Consider the following 22,137-nt stretch of genomic DNA (forward strand, 5'->3'; position numbering starts at 1 on the left):
GCCTCCTGATTTCCTTTGGAAGCTGGGGTGACAGTAGTACAATGACCTAGGAACAAAGATTCCACCTGAAGAGACAGATCGCTGGCTTCTCCCCAACCCGCCTCCTTTAGTCTGGGGCTGACTTTCTGTTACGCTTGGTTGAGCTGTATCGCCTTTGAAATATTTTACAAAGGAAGCTATGACTGACACATGAGAAAAGCTACAAGCGGCTGGGCTGTGCAGTGTTCTAGAGTCAGATAGAAAGGGAAGGCGTGCAGTTCCTGCTGCCGGCAAGTGGACCAGCCCTTTGCGTGATAGACACTGCATCTGTTGTATTACGAAGTCATGACACTTGCTGCCTTGTAACGTGGCATTCAGAAGAAAGATAGGATGTTATGTAGATTTCATCACTTGTATGTGTGTGTGTACACACACACACACACACTTTCATACTGAGATTATAAAATGAGAGCTGGTGAATTGCTAAAGAAGGATATAAGGGTAGAAGCCTGGATTGTGACAAAGTAAGAGCTCAATGTGACCAAAATTGATGGCTTTCTAGACGTTGTTTTGCATCCTGCTTCAAAGTCTGTTCTGTTCCAGGGCATCACCTTCCTTATCTACCCACAACCCTGGGTAATACTCAGAGTAGAGTTATAATGTCTCTATTTGATCGAGACTCAATGAACATAGATAGCTTGCCCAAGGTCTTCTGGCTATTCAGGGATGAACTGGAGTATATTTGACTCAGTGCTTTTTCAACACAACTTGTTTTGCCAGCAAACTGTAGTGAATTCAGCTTCTCTATCTCAGAGTAAGGTTGATTTTCTGCAGCAGTTTCTACCGTGAGAAATGGAACAGCATTCTGATCAGTTGCCAAAGAATTTAGGAGAGTACTTATATTTTGAACAACCTATTTTAAAACATGGTGGGCTGTCTCAAGGCCAAAGTGGCCTGGGCTGGGCTGTAGCTCACAAGAGGAACTATACAGGGTGGGGCAAACCTAGTACATGAAACAGTTTATTCTTATGTTATTATTTATTAATTATTGTATTATTTTCCATATGAACAACTGTAAGCCTACTTTTGCCCCACCCTGTATTATCAGAAAAGCCCAAAGAGCCCACATCCATATATCATTGTCCCCCAGCTTGAGAACGACACTGGTCCACACTCAGTTGAATACAGTACGCAGTTACTGCACCTCCAGAATTTGCAACTCACTACTTTACCCTAGACTCTACAGGAAATACAAAGATGAATAAGACTTTGCCTTCCAAAGCTCATAGCCTGGGAGCAGCCCTGTGTCCAATCAACTATGATGCAGGATTGAACTGTGAATGCCATGCTAGAATGGGGAGAGGGGATGTAACTTTTGTTGGGTGCCTCTTATGTGCTAGCTGTTTAACCATCTTACCACTTTTTATCTTCCTAGTACCCTATGAGCGAGGCTTTGTTATCTCCATTATGGAGACCAGGAAACTAAGGCCCTGAGAGGCTAAATCAACTGTGTAGGATGCATGGTGATTAAATAGATGAAATGAGATGCAAAGCTAGGTTTGTCTGACTCAAAGCCCATACTTTCCCTATTAAACTCTGATGCTTATTTACTTTTCCGCTCCTCTTTCCTTTCATAAATATTTATTGACAGACATGAGAGAGTCTGATTTAGGAAGTATGGGGTGTAAGAAGGATATAAGGTGAGCCCCAGTGGAGTTCAGAGGAGAGAAAGATGTCTTATGACTATTGGACTCAGGGGAGATGGCATTTGATTTGGGCAGAGAGGGCTAGACAAGACACATATCTCCCTCAATTTTATAGTTGGATTTATAAACCAAGATTGAGTAATATGAAGTCCAGCTCCCTTGTTAAAAGGAACTAGAGATAGCTATTGTATTAAAGTAACCCCTTTATACTAATAATGTGTTGTATGAAATTTAACCTTAAAAATGAAATATTTCTAACTAATTATGTATTTGTGTGCTAGAGTGTTCGTGTGTGTGTGTGTGTGTGTGTGAGAGAGAGAGAGAGAGAGTGTGTGTGTGTGTGTGTGTGTGTGAGAGAGAGAGAGAGAGAGAGAGAGAGAGAGAGAGAGAGAGAGAGAGAGAGGTCTAAGAAGTCAAGTGATGTAATTTCCATTACAGAAAAACCTTTTTGGGTGGATTTTTTTGCTCTGATAGGCAATATTATTTTAGGGCTATTAAATAATATTTTGGAATAACCTCTCTCTTGTCTTCAATGGATAGATGTCTAATGTATTTCAAAATAACCTGGAACTTTTGCTAAATAAAAGCATTAAAAATGACCTCTGTGTGCAGGATTTTTTGTAAAAATGTTATTAATTTTGTCTGCAATCCAGTAGAACAAACTATGTTTTCTTATTTGTAATCTAGTTTATTCCTTTATTCTTCAAAGGAACAAACTAAGACCCATAGACATCACATGACTCTTGTACAGCAAGGAGTTTCAATTAAGGGTCAGAGGAAAGGGACAAACTGGGAATCTCAGTCAGGAGATTTATTTTGGTGTTGAGAAGTAATTGGAGAATTCATGGGTATAAGAGAAGGCAGTGTAGTTAGTGGGAAAGAATTGGTGGGAGGATTAATGAAATCAGAGTAAGTGGAAGAAACATGGCTAAAATGAAACAAAGCAAAGAAAAATGAAATTTTCAAAAAGAAGAAACAGGCATTTTCTTTTATAAAGATACTATAAGAAGGAAGGTGTGCCTGTAGACACCGAGGGGTAGAGAGAGACAAGGTTATGTTCCCAGAACAGAGGTTGTACTAAATACTCACTGCAGTAGAAAAGGACAGCTTGGTGTAATGAGCTGACTGAATAGGAGGGTGTGCTGTGCATTGATTTATTATCTTCTAGGAAAAAAGAAAGAAAGCTGAGAGGAGATGGAACTAAGAAGAGAGAGGAAAGGACTGATGAAGCTACCTCTCATTAAAACAATCATAATGGCAAGATAAGAAGGCAGAGAGGTGGAACAGCCAGAACAATACTTTGTTCTTTCCTTCCCTAACCCATTTCTCCCAAAGTCTTCCCCAGTTCAGGTAACGGACACATACTTCCATACTTCTGGTTGTCCAGTTTCCAAATCTCAGCTTCCAGATGTTCATTCTTAACTCCTTCCTTTCAGAATTCACATTTACTCCAACAGGAAAATCTGTTACCTCTCCTGTCAAAATATGTGTAGTCTATGTTTTACCTACTCCATAGAACAACCCTGTTAGAGCTTGGTTAGTAATCTCCAGACTGAGCTTCAGAAATAGCCTCCTAACTGGTCTCCCTGTTTCTGTCCTTCTGTCTCCCTGCCCCTACCAGGATCCTATCTCCTATTACACACGGGCCAGGGAGAACCTATAAAAATGCATGGGTCATGTCACTCCTGTGCCCAGTGTCTCCAGTGACCCGCCATGTCACTCAGGGTGACAGCCAAAGCCCTTCAAGGACCTGCACAACCTGGTCCTCTGTTAGGTCTCTGACTCATCTCCTACTGCCCTCTGCCTCACCCTGCTCCAGCCACACTGGTCGTCTTGCTCATTGAGAACTGCAGGCAGGCTCCTGCTTCAGGCGCTGGCACTTGCTCTTCTCTCTGCCTGGATGGCTCTTTTCCAGGTATGCACATGGCTCACTCCCATACCTTATTCATGGATGCCATTCTAGACCGCCTACCAAGAATTGCCATTCCCAACCTCAGCCCTTGTTTCATTTTTTGCTTTATTTCCCTTCATGGAACTTATTACTGGCTAATATATTGCATCATTTGTTTATTTGTTTTATTGTCTGCATTCTCTCACCACACTGTGAACTTCATAAAGGTACAAGTTTGTATCTGTTTTGTCTGGTGATATACCTGGAGAACCTATCATAGAGTCTGGCGTATGTAGTTCAGTGAGTGAAGGTCAAGAATAGCTGATAATTATTGACAGCATACACGTTCCATGGGCTGTTCTCTAAGGGCTTTGCTATATCAGCTGATTTAATCTTCCCAACAATACTAGGAGATAGATATTATTATTATCCCTATTTTATAGATAAGAACACCAGAGGCATAGAACCGTGAACTTACTTTGAGACAAGTAAGTTTCACTCTTGGTTTGATAGAATAAGCTCCTAATGAACCATTCTGTATATACTCTGGGCATACTGCATGTATTAGTTGGCTAGGGCAGCTGTAAGAAAGTACCACAGTCTGGCCGCTTAAGCAACAGAAATTTATTGTTTCACAGTTTTGGAAGCAAGGTCACAGTATCAACGGGATTGATTCCTTCTGAGGGATGGGAGGGAGAATCTGCCCAGGCCTTTCACCTACTTTCCGGTGGTTGGCTGGCAATCTTTGGCATTCCTTGGTTTGTAGATTTTTCCTATGATTTGTTGTGTATGTCCAGATTTCCCTTCCATATGTTTTGTTGAGCATATAAACAACTGCAGGCCTCACAAAGTCATAAATAAAACTCACAGCTAAAAGATTAGGCAGACCTGCTGACCTGTTACATTTCAGATGTCTGAACAGTGGAATTCTCTGTTCCAGAGACAATTGTGCACCTGATAGTATTGTTATTACATTAGCAGTATTCCCTTTTGAAGTTAACACCAACTTTTAATTTTTCCCTATTTATAGTATATTGTTTTCTCGAAATATAATACAAATTTAACTCAGTACTTTAAATGAATCATATTTCTGTACACAAAATTTTTGAGTATTTTTAACACATTAAGCTGATCATTTTAATAAATTAAGCTGATGATTAGAAAATGGAGGTGACACTCTGGAAGATACTGGATCATTACATATGTAAACCAATTAGATAGAAGAACCTTGCATATATCACTGGCAAGCAGTAATTGGAGTCCTTTAAGGAAAATTTTTTATTTTTTGTATTTAAATAGTTCTGGATATGCATGATGAAAAACAATTCATATAAGACAATTCTATTTTGCAGGGCGTTTTTAAAGTGTCTATTAGCAAATTCCTAGTTTAAATTGAAGCATTAGTCAATATTATTCCTCTAGGAATTACTTTCACAAAAATATTTGCTGTTAGTACAGAATATATTTTATCCCTTAGTAGTCTCTTTTCTTTTGAATAACAGAGAACTGTTTGACCTATGATACATACTTTTTGATTTTTATTTTTTACTAGAGGCCCAATGCACGAAATTCATGTAAGAGTAGGCCTTCCTTCCCCCGGCTGCCGGCACCGGCTTCCCTCTGGCATCCGGGACCCAAGCTTCCCTCACAGCGGGACCCAAGCTTCCCTCACAGCCCCGGCTTCGTCTGGAACAGCCATGGGCAAACTACGGCCTGCGGGCCGGATCCAGCCATTTGAAATGAATAAAACTAAAAAAAAAAAAAAGACCGGACCCTTTTATGTAATGATGTTTACTTTGAATTTATATTAGTTCACACAAACACTCCATCCATGCTTTTGTTCTGGCCCTCCGGTCCAGTTTAAGAACCCATTGTGGCCCTTGAGTCAAAAAGTTTGCCCACCCCTGGTCTGGAAGGTCGTCAGGTCTAATTAGCATATTATGTTTTTATTGTTATAGATAACTAGAGGATAAAGGGAATCGAGGAGAAGGGAAATTTACATTTTAGTCAGGAGTCTTTCCACAGCTCTTAACTGAAATGTTACCAATAAGATATTTTGCAAAAAAATAAAAATAAAGAGAGGCTGGGTTTAGTAATAGTTCAAGTGAAAACAATCTAGGTTATTTAAATGAGCCAACCACTTGCTCTTGCTGCTAAAAAGGCTAACAAAAATGATAGGGTGATTTATTAACACACACTCACACACATATAAATAGAGTGCTCAGTTCTTGAGCCCACAAAGTATAATGCAAAACTTTTGCTCTGAACAATATTCTATTGAAGGATTATCTTTATTTCAGTAAACAGGTTTGAAGTAGGATATTGACCTTTGTAGATTAGTCAGTTTTCCAAAGAGAGTATCTATTTTTCCCCAAAGTATAGATGGAGAAAACAAAACCCAGAGAGCTTTTTGTACTAGTAATTTCATCTTTTGAATAATTGTGCAAGTGCTTACTATCTTCCAGGTATCATATGGGACTTTCACTCATTTAGTAATCATAGTGGCTTTGTTGAGTGGATGTAATTATCAAAATATATAGAAGAGAGCATAGGAATATTTGCTTGGATAAAAGAAGACTATGGAAAGAAATAGCACTCTAACTATTTGAAGGACTGACGTATAAATAAGATGATTACCTTGCACATGGTTAGAAGTTATAGGGTGGTAGCGTTCATCTTGCTTTAAGAAAGAAATTTACAAATAGAGTTGGAAAATGGTAAAACCAATTGTTTTTTTTAGATAGTGAGCCTCCTGCCTGCCACTAAATGATTTTAAAACAGAAGTTGAAAAAACTCCTCCAAAAAATGTTTTAAAGAGGATTAATTACTGGATATAAGATTTGACCTTACAACTTCTAAGGTACCTTCCAAAGTTTTCATAATTAATCACCTATGCTTCTAATTATTGATCATGTTAACTTTCCATTTCTTCTTTTCCTTTGAACATCAAAATATGCAAATTAGCATTTACCAAGGTAGCCAAAGGACATTGGAGGTGGGAACGAAAGTGTTACAGTGCTCAAGGAGAAAACTGAATGCTCAGTTGGCTCTTGCCACTTCCAAGTATTGTTGGAAAAGGTAGGGTAAAGAGAATGCACAGCATAAATAAAGAAGTGTAAACCTCCTGTAGCTATTCAGGGGTTTTCACATTGTGTGCCGAAAATTCTGGAATAAGGGTAAAGAGAATGCACAGCATAAATAAAGAAGTGTAAACCTCCTGTAGCTAATCAGGGGTTTTCACATTGTGTGCCGAAAATTCTGGAATAACTCATCAGGGGCCAAATGAGGTGAGCTGTGGATTGCTCTCCAATGAGAAGAACTTTAAAGGAGAAGGAAGGTCATAGCCTGCAGGAGAGAAGAGGCCATCTTTGCCACAGGAGTCAGCCCCTGAAATCATTTAGAATTCATGTAACTGTCCTGATTGGGACATTATCTTCTCCATGTACTTTCCGTGTAAGATTTTTATTCAGAATTCTCCATGAAGATTTCACTTTAAAACTTGTCTGGCAAAAATTTGATCTGATGTCAGTAAAAGAAATTTAAATTTGATGATTCTTGGACTCAGTTCTAGATGATTGGCTAACAGTTCTATGGGGCATATTAGATTAGGTATATTGACTGGTGAAGTCCTGATCACTTATTTATTTTAAGTATGTTCTTACTGATTTTTTTTTTTTTTTAGAGAGAGGAAGGGATAAGGATGGGAGTTGAGAGAAAACATTGAGAGAAAACATCGATTGGCTGCCTCTTGCACACCACTCACTTGGGGGTCAAGTCTGCAACCAGGGCATGTGCCCTGACTGGGAATCGAAACAGTGACCTCTTGGGGCATGAGTTGATGCTCAACCACTGAGTAACACTGGCTGGGCTCACTTATTTATTTTTATTTTAACTTTGACCCAAGCATAGAAGGAGATTAGATTTTTTGATTCAGAGCACTACTAAGGCAAGCATAATAGACATACCAGGATCTTATTAATTACCTAGTCTTCTGCACGAATACCATCCTCTCTTTTCCCATTGGAAGAACTTCCTTTTACTGTTTCACAGAACAAGAGCTCTTTGCTGTGAGGATGTCTTAGCCAAGCACATTAGAGAGAAGGATACTTGTGAATGTGATCACATTTCTCCAATTGTCTCCTGAGTAGTTTTCCTCCTATTTTCACTGCTGTTTAATTTCTTCCCTTTGACATAATTTGCTGCTTGTTCAGATAAACAGAGTTAGATATTTGTGTTAATTAGATATTTGTTGCCTACCCTGAAGTGGAGGTACTTAGCTCATGATGGGAGCTGGCATTAGATGCTCATTCTGAGAGCATCTCTTTTTTTCGCCATTTTCTCTGTGATGTACTTGTATCTACTAGTATTTCTTTAGACTGTATATGGCTCTCTGCAAATACATCACACTTAAATGGGCTCTCGAAGAAGCACTTCTTTTGTAGTCTGCTGTTTTAAAAATGGGTTGATTATGTTGTTTTCTTCTTTAGTACCACTGGAGAAGAGAGGTGACCAACTAAAGAGGTAACATGAACATTTCCTTTTATTCACCAAGATCTTGAACTGTTTATGAGATGATATGTGTGAAGCAAATGTAAGTGGTAACGTGAGTGCACGCAGAAAGCAAGTGATTTTACAAAGAAGACAACTTGAAAAGGGCATTAATGAAATAGTTCTTAAGTGTAATTCTGATTCTTCAAGCTTTAGACCAGTGATGGCGAACCTTTTGAGCTCGGCGTGTCAGCATTTTGAAAAACCCTAACTTAACTCTGGTGCCGTGTCACATAAATAGAAATTTTTTGATATTTGCAACCACAGTAAAACAAAGACTTACATTTTTGATATTTATTTTATATATTTAAATGCCATTTAACAAAGAAAAATCAACCAAAAAAGTGAATTCGCGTGTCACTTCTGACACGTGTGTCATAGGTTCGCCATCACTGCTTTAGACAGTGTATGTGCATGCATGCTTCAGTATATCTATATATATATAAAAAGGTAATATGCAAATTAGCTGGGACGCTGTAACAGGTCATGACTGGACCATTAGCATACTAGCTTTTTATTAGCTCCTATGTGTGCTGTGGGGCATTGCTCTGGAGATGGGGCGGAAGTGGGGAGGTGCCGGGAAAAGGTGGGACTAGCCTGAGGCGACTGGAGGGTAAGCAGCGGGTGGGAGCAGGCAGAAGGGAGGAGGTGAGAAGGCCAGTGCCACGGGAGAAGGCAGAAGGGAGAAGGTGAAAAGGCTGGTGCCGCCCACAAGCACGCAGAAGGGAGAAGGTGAGAAGGCCAACGCTGTGCACAAACAGGCAGAAGGGAGAAGTGAGAAGGCCGGTGCCGTGGGAGAAGGGAGAAGGTGAGAAGGCCAGCGCCACGGGAGAAGGCAGAAGGGAGAAGGTGGTAGTTAGGGGGATCAGGCCAGGATGGGAGAGCAGATAGGCAGTTAGGAGGATCAGGCCAGGAGGGGAGAGAAGATAGGCAGTTAGGGGGATCAGGCCAGGAGGGGAGAGCAGATAGGCAGTTAGGGTGATAGGTCAGCAGGGGAGAGCAGTTAGGGCCATCAGATTGGCAGGGGAGAGCAGTTAGGTGCGATCAGGTGGGCAGGCAGAGAGATTAGGGGCGATCAGGCAGGCAGGCAGAGGCAGTTAGGGGTGATCAAGCAGGCAGGCAGGTGAGCAGTTAGGAGCCAGTGGTTCCGGATTATGAGAAGGATCTTGGATTGGAGAGGGTGCAGGCCGGGCTAAGGGACCCCCCCCTTCCCATGCACGAATTTCATGCACCGGGCCTCTAGTATGTATATAAAACTATTTTTGAATCCTGTGCCCTGGCTTCCCACGCACTCAGAAACCATTAGCCCAGTGCCCAACCACTAGGCAGTGTAGTGACAAATATTAAGGACAGGAGAGGAGCAGCAAAGGTTAAAACAGTACTAGTAAGTGTTGACCCCACATGATAGGGAGCACTTTGAAAAACCAATGTAACTTCTTTTTTGCCTGCTCACCCTCTTGATTTATATTATCTTGAACATAGGGCAGGTTGGGATGGGGATCGCATGTCAGCTGAAGGTGCAGGACCAGCGATATGTCTCCCTCCATAGCGCGGCACTGCCCCCTTGTCAGTCAGAGCAGCTGTGCCATCCTCTCTCTCCCATTACAAGCCACACACTACTGTCATTTTCACCTCCTGTGCAGTCTTCATTCTGCCCTCCCACCTTACTGTTAAAGTAACTTCATTTGTTTCATGTTTTTCCCTTTTATCTGTCCTGCTTCCCTCCCTGCCCCACCCCAGGTTATAGCCAGTCCCAGGTACCTTTTATTTTGTATTTTGATCAGCTTCAACCCATAAAAAGTATAGTCTGTCTCTGGTATAATTATAAATGTAATTTTTGGTATCCTCTTGCTCTTTTAAGCACCGATTATCCTGCTGCATTCCTTCCTTCCCTCTCCCCACCCCAGTAATGCCAATAAGTCTGAGAATGAATGTCAAGGAAGCTTCACTCTGGTTCCCAGGCTTGTCCTACTCAGGTATAAGCCATCTCTTCTCCTGTCCCCAATTATCTGGTCTTCCTTCCTACTTGTGACTTATTTTCATGGTTGGGCAATGGCTGTATTTTAAGCTCTAGAGGCAACATGATTGAATATTAGAAGTTTGGTATATTTAGTGCTCTCCCCAAAATTAGACAACAAAAAAGGGACCTGCTTATACACTGCAAAGATCTCCTAAGAGTGAATCTCAAGCAGTGAAATGTCTGATACTATGATGGTCTGGGTCAGTGGTCAGCAAACTGCAGCTCGCGAGCCACATGCAGCTCTTTGGCCCCTTGAGTGTGGCTCTTCCACAAAATATCGACTTTTGCGCATGGGCCACGAAGTTTCAGTCGCACTGTACGTGCGCGCCAGCACGTGGTATTTTGTGAAAGAGCCACACTCAAGGGGCCAAAGAGCCGCATGTGGCTCGGGAGCCGCAGTTTGCCGACCACTGGTCTAGGTGATCTTTAGAGACCAGTGGTCCTCTTTTGTGTTTGTCAAATTGAGATCTTCTAGCAAGCCATTGACATACTTCTATGGCTTGGAAGGTGTTCCATGTAATATGCTTTATTCTATTTTTCCAAAAGGAAGTAATGTTGTTCATTAAGGGATATATTTTACACGAGATTATGAGAAATAAAAGAGCTCTTCTCTTTTACTCATTTTTCTCAAATTGCCTTCCCTTTCTTTTATGTTCTTTGGAACATCTTAAGAACTATTTGATTTATGAAAATTATTCTCAGGCTCTGGAGCAAATGACACTAAATACTGTACATTTTCAGTAAATTAATGTTCATGAATTATTTACTTTGAAGATGGTAATAAAACTAAATGGGGAAAGTTCTCTGCATGAGAAAAATATTATTTCATGTTGAATAGAATATTTCAAGATATTCTACTGTGTCTGGGTTATATTTCCCAATAGTTGCACTTTGTGGATTCAATATAAAATTTACATTATAAGATCAGGGTGAAAGCTAATGCTGAATCATTCAAATATGCATATGATTTGTTTTTTACCAGGAGTGAAATTTGTTAAAGGGAGCATCCTAAATGGTCCAATATGCCCAAATGTATATTATATTTTTTCAGTCTTATAGTAAATTCCTAAAGGAAATTTTCAAAACTTTGTATACAGTAATATTATCCAGCAGACATAATAACATTTCTCAAATTCCCAAGAAGTACAAACTACTTTATTTCCTAAAATGATAAGTTTAAAAAAATATACACACATTGTAGGGATTTTTCTTCATGGCCCCAAAAGAGCATAAATACTTTATCTGATTTAACTCTGTCAAACATTTTATTATTCATAATTCTGTTGGATAAAAATCAAATAATTGACAAATTTCCATCCTATATGTTTTAATAAAATTTCTCCCCACATCCTCAAATTTACCCCGATGGCCTTTTTTATTCGCATTTAAATTGCTTAATAGATATTGTTAGTGGTTTGAAATATGACAGTGTATTTAGAATCATATAACTTTTAGCTTTTTAACTGGGAGGGATCCTAAGAGATAATTTCTAGAACAACTTCTTCACTCTACACATAAAAACAATTTGGATGGCAAAGAAGCTAAGTAAGCCACCTGAGATATATGGCAGAAATACTAATTCCCAGTTCAGGGGCCTACGTCAGTTCAACAAACATTTATTGAATTGTACTGGGGATTTTTAAGTAATTGAGAAATAATGTCGACCTTCTAGGAGCTCATAATCTAATTGGGTGTGCAAATGTATAAATAGAAAAAATGTAAATAGAATGTGTTAAATATGGTAATAAAGGTAAGTGCAGGATAAAAATGTAAAAGGGAGGAATTTATTAATATAAGTACTTTTACTTTTCATCAACATTAATTTGGCACCTACTAAATGCCAGATGATAAGTATTGGTGAACTAAAGTAGCTGTACTTCCTGATCTCAGGCTTTTTAGTCTTTGGGGGACAGATGTCAATGAATTAATCACATAAAATTATACTTAAAATTAAAATAAGTGCTTTGACTGCAGGTATTGAAAGCACATAACAAGAGAACCTGACTGTACTGGGGGTTCAAGAAAGAATTTTTGCTCATCAGTCATTGGGACAACCCACAAGTCAAAGGGGTCAGCCTCACTGACTTTAACAGTCAAGTTAAAAAAATTATATATATATTTACTGATTTTAGAGAGGAAGGAAGAGGGAGAGAGAGATAGAAATATCAATGATGAGAGAGAATCATTGATCGGTTGCCTCCTGCACTCCCCACACTGGAGATCAAGCCTGCAACCCGGGCATGTGCCCTGATTGGGAATCGAACCGTGACCTCCCGGTTCAGGGGTCGAGGCTCAACCACTGAGCCATGCTGGCCAGGAAATTTTTTTTTTAACTTAGAAATAACAGATGCTTTTCTAGATAGCCTTGTTTGTGCTGAAAAAGGAATTCATTAAAGGTATTTGGCAGTGTCACAGTCTTGGAGGAGTCACAGCCAGAAATGATGCCTCAGTTGCAGAGATGCTGTTGTTTACATGGCCAAGTGCAGGCACCACAGAGTCCTGTTGACCAGGAGTGTGGATGCCAGCATAAAGACTTCTGTCACTCTGTCTCTGGACCCATGTCACTGGATATCTCTGGTCACTCTACTGGACTCAATTTTAGGAGGAGACTACGTCTTCATGCTGCTGCCTTCCAAAAATGAAGACTCGAGCAGGGGCACATCTGTCATAAAGCTACTGAAGCTTAAGCTCAGGGCCCCTCACTTGCATGGTCCACAACCAGGGTATGACCCAAGCAACATATTCATTTGGTTCAGATATTTTTGCTCCTGTAGGACACTGGAAGGGTGTGCTTATTGATGTTCTTGAGGACCTTGGGCTCTTACTGTGCTAGATCACAGATGGGTTCAGTTTGTAGCTTTCAACATGGTTCCCAAACAAGTCAGCTGACATTGACTTGGCCTCCTTTGGATGAAGTCTTTTCAGGTGTCCATTTCCAGACTAGGGAAGTTTCATTCATATTGAGTATTTGCTCTGACAAGTAATTTTTCTCCACCATCAGCTTACCTAGAGTTTCTAAAAATTCTTCAACTGCTTCCACATCATCATTCACAGACTCACCATTCACTTCCATGTTATATATTGAATATTGAGTCTTGCATTGTTTAAACCACCCAGAGCTAGCAGTAAAATTCAATATCGTAGTTGGGTCTGGCCTTTTCTTACACATTAGGTTTGTTTATGCCAGCATTGCCACCAACACGTGAATAATGCATTATGCTACAATGCTAGGAGGGCTACAATGTCACTAGGCAACAGGAATTTTTTCAGCACTGTTATAATCATAGGAGACCACCATTGTATATGTGGTCCACTGTTGACTGAAATGCCATTATTGGGCACATAAATGTAATCTACCGATTGTTACATAGGAGCCTTGTTGATGTGATATTTAGATGTGGGTAAGAGGTGTTCTGTAATCTCATGATTAAATCTGAGGTCTTTTAGTGGGCCTGTGCCCTTGGGCTATAAACTTCACAAGTGTTTGTAGTTTTTTCCCTCTACATCAGCGGTTCTCAATCTGTGGGTCGCGACCCCTTTGGGTGTTGAACGACCCTTTCACAGGGGTCGCCTAAGACCATCGGAAAACACATATATAATTACATACTATTTTTGTGATTAATCACTATGCTTTAATTATGTTCAATTTGTAACAATGAAATTGGGGGTCACCACAACATGAGGAACTGTATTAAAGGGTTGTGGCATTAGGAAGGTTGAGAACCACTGCTCTACATAGAGAACAAAATAAGAGGGCTAAAGGTGTATAGGATTCTAGAAAAGTCTTTCCCCTTTGTTCTGGAGAACATTCAGCTCATTGATTACTCTCCCTTCCACCAGATGCATGAGGGGATCTTTCTTAGCTCTTCACCATGAGAATCCTTTGAGATTCCTAACCCACAAAGGTATGAGGGTGTCCCTAAGACTGTGGCCCCAAGGAGTGTCCCATTTGCATTCGAGTCCACATTCAGACCCCAGAAATTTGTCAAAATTACCATTTAAGTGCATGGCTGTTGCAGCATTGGTTCTGGGTTAATAGGTCTTGACTGTGGTTTCCTATATTTTTCTGCCTCTGTGTTTCAACGTTCAAGTTTGCCCTGGTACTTCAATTCTCTGAGAGAGGTTATTGATTTTTAGTTTGTTCAGCTTTTCTTTTTTTTTCTTTTTTAAGAATGGCAGTGACAATTTCCAAGCTCTTTACACATCAGAACTGAAACTGGAAGTTATTTTTTACAAGTTTCATTTTGCTTGTCTTGCTTCTTTTAAAAAGAATTGTACACATATTGCTTACATAACCCAGATATTACTGGTTTTTTATTAATTCAAGATGATTCTCTTTTGGCCTCACATCAGTCAGTACATGAAACTCAGGCCCTTTACTAGTTTCACATGAAATCCAATTGCACTTACCATTTATCATCCTCCTCTTCTTTTTCTTACTTTTGCAGCCCCTACTTAAGATTTATAGAGGCACCAGAAAGGATGACAGTCATGCATGGTGTACCATGCTCCTACACAAAACCCCATTAAACACATCTCGTACAATGTCACTCTGTCCTGTTGCTCCTTCAGATATTCTCCTTCCCCATCCCCTGGACACCCCACGTATCCTCCCCAGCAATGATACTTAGCTTCCATTTCTTCATTAAAACTGGATTCTGTAAATAAAGTACCCATTATTTTGTGGAGGTAAGCACATTTGTAAATGAAAAGGGACATAATGAAATGCCCTGTGCAGTTGCAACCTAGACCATACTTTCCTCACTAACAGCTACTTCCAAGTAGCTGTAATCCATCCGCACTCTCCCAATGGTGGGCTCATTCTGTAGACCAACTCCAGGCCCACACGCTCCAGAAACCTGGCTGTTTCCACAGAACAGTGCTGTCCCTTTCTCTCTGGCACATTTCTTAGTTGCCAGCCGATTTTGTGTTCCTGCTATAGACATTCCCTTTTGAAGAGATCTAGAGATCTTGGCTTTGGTTGAGGAGAAGGTTCTCTCCTAGTCATTATTTCCCTTATTTTCCACTCTTCCTTAGCCTGGGGCAAGAACTTTTGCATCTGCTTCCACTAGCCCCTTAAAGTTCTCCATCTCTAAGTAGTGGTTAACTACCTTCTAATAATGAATAATTCCTTATAGTTCAAATAGTAGTGTGGTTTCTGTCATGATGGAATTGACCGATTTGTCACAGGGCATTTTTTCCTGAGTCTTTACCTATCTGGGTGAATAGATCTTGGCTGTGGTTTTCTATATTTCTCTCTCTGATATCACAGGTTTAAGTTTATAGACATAAGTCATAGACTACATTTAGTCATCTTTTAACCTTTAGCATCTTGCATTATTCTAATAAAAGGACAAAAAGAGTTTGGGAAATGAATAGATAATGGTGATTATTTTTTAAAATCATCAAAATGGGAATGTTTCTCTACCTTTATGATACAAAAAGGAAAAATAGGTTAGAACAATAAATGCAAATTAATATGATATTTCCTAAACTCTTATACTTTAAAAATTTCCTTAACAATTTCTCAAATTTGAATTAACTTTGGATTAGTAATGAAAACTGGAATGAAGTTTCCTGAAGAACATTTCTCATAAAATAGCTCAATTCTCCTCCAAGTTAAGCATGTTCCACATGAGGACTTTTTAATTCTGTTCTCTAAGGAATTAATTCATGAAATGCATGATTTGACCAATCTTGTTAAATAAAACATAAATAGGCTTATAAAGTAAAACCAATTTACTTTTCTATAGGACTCATGGCTTCTATTAGATTCTTTCTAACACTAAAGAATGTTAAATTGTGAGATTATTTTCCCCCCATACGATAAACATGTCAGTAGTATTCTCAATGAAGTCTAGCTCTAATATCCTGCATTTGGTAGTGGAAGCATATTATTAAGGCATCCCAGTTGACTATATAATTCACTTCAGTTCAGCTAAATCTGTAACTTATTTTCCAAACAGAATACTATCTGATTTGTGCATGTATAATTTTTTAAAATTAGGAAGTTTTATTTATGAGATTTCATCAACATTACATTTTTATTTTCAAATATCTTGAAAAATTGAATTTTAAAGAATAGGATGGATTTGCTTAAGAAAAATGGCATCTCTTTTAAGATTTTAGATGTTGTTTTATACTTCATCAAAAGTTCTTTAATCAAAATTCTTATTTTTTTCTTCTCTTGGGAATGATTTAAGAGTTGGATTAAGTGAGAATTCATACATTTAGAATGTATGAATTGGGTACTCAATGTGTGTGGTACATCACAAGGTCTTACAAAGTACGTTCTGGCCCTGGCTTCACCTGTTTGAAAAAAAAAATGAGTCCCTTCTCTCCCCAACTTGCTGTATTGAGAGAATTCTTATCTACAGAAGTCAAGGAACAGCTGTTTAGTAATGGATCACAGCAGGAGAATAAACATAGCAGTCTGGGCAGAGGATATTTTTCACTCTTGTGCAACTTGTTTCTCAATATTTTGTCCTTTGTTGTGGATTATAAAGTGTGTATGTGACAGTAAACACCAGGGAATCACTCTCCTTCTCCCTCATGAGGGATAACACTTGGAAGCCTATTAGTAATTCATATATTCTGAGCCATGTGCAATGCAGTTCTTTATTGAATAAAATGAGTACAAAATAAACATGGGTTTGGTTCACTTTTCTCATTAATCATAAGAACAATGTATTGATATGAGAATGTTTCTTTCAAAGAGGGCATCTCTGGTTTGGCTGTTTTTATATTCTGCTAACTTACTACAAATTGCTGCATGCCTTCCACAATTACACGGCTATTGTCATATGCTAGGTAAGACATTATGAGAGTGAATCAGAGGAGAAGCGATTGCAATGAGAACATTTCAAGAAGATACGAGTTTTTAAGGGGTTCAAATACTTGAAAGAAGTCATATGTAAAGGGAAATTGAAAATAATAACAGCAACACAGCAACACTCATTGGATTTGACAATTAAGACGTTTTGGTAATGTTGCAATTAGTTTGGGAGCCACAGTGCAAGGGATAAAGATTGATTATTGGTTACTCTTTCTAGAAGATTGGCAGTAAGGACCAGCAAAGTTTATTTGGAGGTTTTATTTAGGTAAAGTAAACAGTAAGCATTTCTTTGGGTTGGGGATATATCTGGAACTATTCTTATTATCTTAACTTCTAAAATTTTGGGTTGGAGGTTGGATTAGGATTGTGAAGATGGTTAGAAATTACTATTAAATAAATAGGTAAGATCATTTTAGGGGACACATGGTTGTCTCCACGTTACACAAAGACCTAAATAAAGGAATGCTTTTTTGACTGTGTGCCTCATATATAATTTACCATATCACTCTATGTTCAAAGAGAGTAGCATTCACTGTTCTCTTTTACATTAATGTGGCTTAAAATAATAGGTGCCTGGGCTTTAGATTCAACGACGCAGAGAGTTAATAATATAATTTCAAAGCATAGACCTTTCTGAAGAGATACTTTGGTATTTGACAGTATCCTGCTATTACACCCATGTGCTGCCCCCTACTTCCTGAGGGCAAGACCCCATTCTGAGTGTCAAAAGTGTAGCTCAGAAAAATAATAGAAAGAATAAGATTTCTATGCTAAAAAGACTATAAAATTTAAGAAGATTGTGAAGATGGTGTAGCAGGAAAAAGATTTACCATTCCACATTAAACAAGCAAACCACTAGACAAAATATATGCACAAATGGTTTTTAAGACACTATCAGATAGTGAAGGACAATAACCCTAAACGATGAGAAATAAGTGACTTGAGCCCAGTGACTGCCTTAGAAGAGTTTCCAGACTCCCCATTTTTGGGGGAATCTAGGAAAACACAGCACACCCCCTTAGCGAGGAGATGGAACTAGGATTTGGGTTGACCAAAGCAGCTAGAGCTTGCAGAAAGAGTACTGGGGAGGGGAGAACTAGACAAGGAGATAAGTAATATAAAAGTTCCAAGCATTCACATGGATTGGGATTTGTGCCTCTTCCTACCAACCAGATTGGAAAACCTAATAATTCATAGAAAACTGGTTAAGCACACAAAAGGGCTTTGCATTGATAGTGAGGCAAAAATTAGTCTTAGACTATAGGCTGCTTTGATCCTGTGTAATATATTTTAAACATAATATCCAAAAGGATCAAACTGTCTACAAGTAACTTATTTGTATGCCAAAACGAAGCTCAAAAATACTTATAGATACATATATCATAGTCACATAGCTGACTTATACTACATGAAATATAAAAGGTAGTCTTTTAGAAGAATAATGATACCAGATGGAAATATGGAGCTAACCAGAAGAATAAAGGATAGTGAAAATAACTACATGGACAAATTTATAAAAACCTTTTCTTATTTAAATGTTTAATAAATATAATTGACTCTTTAAACAAAAAAATAACAATGTACTCTGGGGTTTATAATTATGTGAAGGTTCAAAACTTAAAGACCAAGATGAGAGAAATCAAAGAATAGCATTGTAAGGTTATTATATTACATGCAAAGTAGTATAACTTATAAACCTTAAGCACCCACTAAAATAATAATACAGAAAGTTATAGATAATAAATCAACAAAGTTTTATTGAAAATACAGTTCAATTAATCCAAAAGACAGAAGAAAAAGAGAGACAAGAGAAACAGATGTGACAAGTAGACAAAAAACCACAAAAAAAGAAAAAAAAATAGCAAGATGCTAGACATAAACTTAACCATATAAACAATCACAATAAATGCAAATGGTCTAAATATCCAATTAAAAGGCAGTGATTGTCAGACCCAATTATATGCTACCTACAGGAAGGCACTTTAAATAGACACTACTAACTTCAGTGTTAAAATGCACCCATCATATGATACAGCAGGTCCACTCCCACGTATTTACCCAAGAGAAAGAAAAGCCATACAAATACTTTTATGCATTCATAAAAGCTTTGTAACAGCTCAAAACCAGAAATTATCCAAATATACAACAACAGGTAAATGAATAAACTGGGATATCCATACAATAGAAAAAATGAACAATTGATATACACATTTGTAACAACTCAAAATAATAATGTTTAGCAAATGAGGCCAGTAAAAAAAAAGCACATAATTTATGATTGACTTACTTACATAAAACTCTTAAAAATGCAAATAAAAAACAGATAAGAAATGGGAGGGAGAGTTTATAAAGGGGGATGAGGAAACTTTGGAGGATGATGGATACATTCATCATTTTGATTGTGGTGATGGCTTCATGGAGTTTATATCAAAACATCAAATTGTATACTTTACATGTGTGTAGTCTATTATATGTTAACTAGTGGCTCAGTGCATGAATTTGTGCACATTGAAAGGAAATTAATTAGAAGAAATATTTTAATATCACTATTCGCCCTTTCTCTATAATAGAAGTATTAACCAAATTCTTGATAGATAATGGCAGATGGAAACACAGGCATGCGGTTGGCACCAGAGAGAGCTTTATACTAGTATATATAGATAAATTTGCTTAATTAGACCTGCTTTCTGATTTAGCTAAACTTTTTCCAGCCCAGTGAAGCATCCAAACTTCTCTTTCAGGTAATTGTCAGCAACACAGCAGTAAATATTAACATGAAGCAGATTATTACTGTAGACTAGAGGCCCAGTGCACGAAGTTGTGCATGGGTGAGGTCCCTTGGCCTGGCCGGCAATCAGGGCCAGTTGGGACTGTCTCGCCCAGTCCTGATCAGGGCCAATGGGGCCAGGGAGGGACCACGGGAGGTTGGCTGGCTGCCCGGAGAGGGACCCTGGAGGGCTCTAGGGCATGTCTGGCCCTCTCGCCCAGTCCCAATTGGCTAGACCCCAGCAGCAAGCTAACCTACTGGTTGGAGCATCTGCCCTCTTATGGTCAGTGTGTGTCATAGTGACTTGTTGAGCGGTCGACCAAACAGTTGACCAATCAGTCGGACACTTAGCATATTATGCTTTTATTATACAGGATCATGCAGGGAGCACAAAGGGCAAAATATTTAACTGCAGCAGTGTTTGAATATATTCTGCACAGTGAGAAAACCTGAAGTCATTTTCAAGGTCCACCATTTCTTACTTATCAGTCGGGTCAAGTTTCTAAACTTTCTAAATCTCCATTTTCTGGCTAATGAAAAGAAAATAGGATTCCACTGAGTCTCCTATCTACTTACTCCAGGACTTCTGGATCAAATGTGAGGATCAAATGAGATGTGACATGGGAAAATGCTTCATAGACACTTGGTTAAAGTATAAATGTGTCCACCTGGCTATAAAATAAGTTGTGTTCCTGGGCTGAAGAAAGTCCAAGGAGGCTAGTCGCTAGGGAGAGGAATTTGGGCGTTGCTATGTGATGTCATTACCTGGTGACTGTTTCCGGGAAGGGCTGGGCTATGGGCCGCATTTTGGGGTCTCGGCAGTGTCAGCTGTGATTTGGTGGGCTATCGCTCCAGGGTGGTGGTGGGTCCCGTGTCCCAGTTGGGGAAAGCTGTGTGTTGCTTTGTGGGCGCCAGGTCTGCAGTGCCGTTTCTCTGTAATGGCCAGTGCATATTATGGCAGCTCCTGCATTGAGCATCTGACCCCTGGTGGTCAGTGCGTGTCATAGTGACTGGTCAGATGGTTGGACACTTAGCATATTAGCCTTTTATATATATAGATTATACTTCAATAAAGTTGTTTTTAAAAAAGATGCTATTTATTCCTGTTCATTGGCTTCTAGTAAATAGCCAAATCTGTACTTTTAGATATTACATATATTAGGGTAAACTACTGCTGTGTCTTGATGAGGATATTTCTTACCCCTCAAATCTGACCCTTAGTTTCTTCCCCATTAATCAATCAATCAGTCAATTAATTGATCACTCATTAATTGGCCAATGAAGAGTGAAGGAAGTTCAGAACAGATGAGGGCCGCATTCCCCAGAAATCTTTAATTATCAGGGACCAATCTTTCCCTTCCCTATCTAGCACTGTTTCTGAGATCTAGAACAGTAGTTTTAATCATTCTAGGGAGACCATCTTCCAGGAGAGAAGTGCTGTGTGGAGTGGGAGAAATGGAGGAGGGGGATGTAAAGCAGGAATATAGTAGAATCTTTGGAGGGTGGGATGATGTATGTAGTTAAAACACAAAGCAAACCTTTGCTCCATTTATGATATTTTTTTGTGTGATTCTTAGTTTATTTTGATTTTTAAATAGCTTCAAAGAAGGGCATCAGATTTTTATGTTCATGAAAGAAAGGAAGGTGTATAGAGATTGTAAAATACTATTTTAGGATATTCCTATTACTTTTGAGTTAGTGGTTTGTAAATTTTTGAAGTTTTGAAAGCCACAGGCACTTTCCTAAAAAAAAATTAATCCACATTTAATGTGGCTTAGGGTCTGTATCTTCTATCACCCCCATTTTCAGATGCCTTTGGGGCTGTTTCAGGGTATTAGGAGCTCTGGACACAATCTGTGCTCCTGGGAGTATTTTAAAAAATGATGCTCCTGGTAAACGTTGGGACAAGGAGACTACCTGGGCCTTGTAGCCTTTGGAGAGGAAGCAGGAGGTCAGCCTTTGCTAAGAACATTAGTTTTATTTCCTGCTAGCTGTGTGATCCTGGGCAAAGTACAAGTATTTAATTTCTCTGAATCTTGCATTTCCTCATTTTAAAATGTGGGGATTATACTATCTGTTCAATCTAGTTTGTCACAGTCAAGCACCACATGAAGCTCAAATAAGACTATTAAAATCCGGCTATGTACGTGCAAAACTCCATTCAGTGTAAGTAATTATTACTCCGTATAAAAGGACAAAAGCAAGAAAAGGGGGCTTTGAAATGATGCATTTGAATATATATGTGCAAATTGGGACAAATGAGACTGCTTTGCTGTCCAGAATGACCAAGAAGCTGTATTAGATTGCAAAGGCAGTGGACAGGCCATAGGTAAAAGTCAATCCAGTTGCTCCCTGTAATGCATTTGCCATTGCCACGGAGGTCGTGTGAAT

The 22,137-nt window shown here is 39.0% G+C and overlaps 1 protein-coding gene across 2 annotated transcripts in view; it reads left to right on the plus strand.

Moving 5' to 3' along the window:
* The window catches only part of EPM2A (EPM2A glucan phosphatase, laforin), a gene marked incomplete at both ends in the record, with an annotated part of 290,693 nt that overhangs the window by 55,913 nt on the left and 212,643 nt on the right, over positions 1 to 22,137 (plus strand). The gene's annotated exons all lie outside the window — the stretch shown is intronic.

This window comes from Myotis nattereri (assembly GCF_964212035.1).
Source record: "Myotis nattereri genome assembly, chromosome: 6".
Classification (NCBI taxonomy): Eukaryota; Metazoa; Chordata; class Mammalia; order Chiroptera; family Vespertilionidae; genus Myotis; species Myotis nattereri.